We start from the raw sequence: 2,774 nt of genomic DNA on the forward strand, positions 1-2,774 counted from the left end.
GCTGTATGCAATGGGAAAAGCCCCTTTCCTTATCCTTAGATTTTGTTTGTTTGTTTTTTTAGGCAATTGGGGTTAAGTGACTTGCCCAGGGTCACACAACTAGTAAGTGTCAAGTGTTTGGTCTGAGGCCAGCTTTGAAGTCAGGTCCTCCTCACTTCAGGGCCAGTGCCCTATTTACTGCACCACCTAACTACCCCCTACCCTTGGATTTTGGGGGGAGCAGCTTATTTGCACTTTAGCATTCTAACACCAGACTTAGAAGTGTGTGTCACTTTTGTTTTTATATTCTTCTTTGGTTATTTGCTCATCCTTCCATCCTTTCTATGTGCTTTTTTTTCAAGTTCTATACTCATTGGAATATTTTCTAAACAATCAAATCTGTTCCATTATATGATGTCTCTTTTTCATTTCCATTAGATTCATTGATAATAGCTGACATTTACATAGTGCTTCAAGATTTGCAAAGTGTTTTATATACCACTATCTCAGTTGATACTGACAACAACTTTTTGTGATAAGTATAATAATTATTATTTTCTCAGTTTTACAGGTGAGAAACTAAGGCTGAAAGAGTTTAAGAGTTTTGTCTATGGTTGAGTGGCTACTAAGTATCAGAGGGAGGGTCTGAACCCAGGTCTCTCTTGACTCCATCTAATGCTTTTTCCCACTATTCCACTTTGACTCTCATTCACAATTGGATCATAATTATTTCAGTTAACAAGCATTTCTGAAATGATTATTGGATGCCAGGCACTGTGCTAAGCACTGAGGATACAAAGAAAGGCATTAGTAGCTCCCGCCCTCAAATAACTCATAGTTTAATTGAGGAGACAACATACAAGCAACTGTGTTAGATACGGTGTGAACAGGAGGTAATCTTAAAGGGCAGGCACTAACAATGGGCAGACTGGAAAAGGCTTCCTAGAGACACTATGACTTGGACTGCATCCTGAGGGAAGCCTGTGAAGTCAAGAGGTCAAGTTAAGGAGGGAGAATATTCCAAGCTTGGGGGACAACCAGTAAAAACAACAACAACAACAACAACAACAACAACAACACAGATTTGGGAGATGGAGTATTGTGTTCAAGCAACACAAGAATGTCAGTGTCCCCAGATTGTAGAGAACGTGGAGTGGACTAAAGGGTAAAAAGATTGAAAATGTTGGAAAGGACCAGGTTATGAAGGATGAAGGACTTTAAAAATCAAGTATAGAGTTTTTTTTTTCTGATTCTGGAGGTAATAGAGAACCAATGGAGTTGTTTATTGAGTAGTTGGGTGACATGATCAGAGCTGCACTTTGGGAGGATTGCTTTGGCTGCTAATTGGAGGGTGGACTAGAGAAGGAAGAGCCTGGAGATAGGGATATCACCCAGTAAACTCTTGCAGTAGTACACATTGCAGGGGATAAAACCTGGCAGTAGGATAGTAGTAGAATGACTGCAAAGAGGGGCACCCATAAAAGAGATGTTGCAAGACTTGGCAACATATGGAGGATGTAGGATAAATGTGAGTGAAGAGTTGAAGATGACACTGAGGTGGAGAGCTGTGGTGACTAGGAGAATGGGAGTGACCTTGACAATGACTTCAAAAGTAGAGAGGGTTTGGAGGGAAAGGTAATGAGTTCTATTTTGGGTATGTTAAGTTTCATTTCTGATAGCAACCCAATTGTGATTTATTTTAAACAACAATATCAAATATGTCTTAGGATCATAGATTAAGTACTTTAATATATTTGAGAGGTCACTTAGTGAAAGCCCTATTTTAGGGATGAGGAAACTGAGGTTCAGAGTGGGAACGGGATCCAAGATCACCCATTCAGCAAGAAGCTGAACTGGGATCAGAGCCATACCTAGTGCAATGGACATAGGGCTTTGTTCCAATGTACTGAAACTTAGAGAATCCACTTTAATGCACACTGCCTTTCAGTAGTTTGGTAGAACTTAGTGAAAAATAATTAGTTAAGGCGATGGCTTCAAAGTAACTGCGGGGTACCTGGGCGCTAGCGGTCCAGGCCCTGAGGGCCTTTGGCCCTGCTCGGGTGGCCGCTCACTCCATGGCGACTGGAGGAGGTATCCCTTCTGATGAGGAGCAGGCTACTGGCTTGGAGAGAGAGATTATGATGGCTGCAAGGGATGATTTGGATCCATACAATGTCCTAGCCCCAAAGGCAGCTCCAGGGACTAAGGAGGAACCCAGCCTGGTCCCTTCCATCACTGACAAGCGAATAGTGGGCTGTGTCTGTGAAGAGGACAACAATGCAGTCATCTGGTTCTGGCTTCACAAAGGCAAGACATACCGTTGCCCTAACTGTGGAACCCATTACAAGCTGGTACCCCACCAGTTTAGCCACTGAGTCCCTGGACTGGTTTTCTTGAGATGTGTTGTAATGTTTTCTTCCCTCCAATAAAAGACTAGCTGTTTCCCTGGCTCTCCCACAATAAAAAAAATAAATAATTAGTTAAAATAAAGAAAGCTAGCAGATTGAGAGTATTTGTAGTAAATTCCACCTGTTATCTACTAATCAATTAGTCCTTCCTTCTACTCAACTGAAGGATAGACACAGGGACTTGTCCCATTATTTAATTGGTTGAAGGCACTTCCAGGGAAGGAAACTTCTACCTCTTTGAAACTTAGAAACTTTCAGAGTTGCCTGGAGCATGGGAAAATCACATAGCCAGTTTATATCAGAGGTGGGACTTGAAGCCAGGCCTTTTTGGTGTTGAGATTGGTCTTTATCTTTGATGCAACATTGCTTCTTATTTGTCTTTTTAAT

The 2,774-nt window shown here is 41.7% G+C and overlaps 1 pseudogene; it reads left to right on the forward strand.

Annotated features, from left to right (window-relative positions):
* Positions 1 to 1,967: 1,967 nt before the first annotated feature.
* LOC114031697 lies at positions 1,968 to 2,354 on the forward strand (annotated as a pseudogene).
* Positions 2,355 to 2,774: the final 420 nt, after the last annotated feature.

Source organism: Vombatus ursinus, unplaced genomic scaffold, assembly GCF_900497805.2.
Source record: "Vombatus ursinus unplaced genomic scaffold, bare-nosed wombat genome assembly UNPS02015255.1, whole genome shotgun sequence".
NCBI lineage: Eukaryota > Metazoa > Chordata > Mammalia > Diprotodontia > Vombatidae > Vombatus > Vombatus ursinus.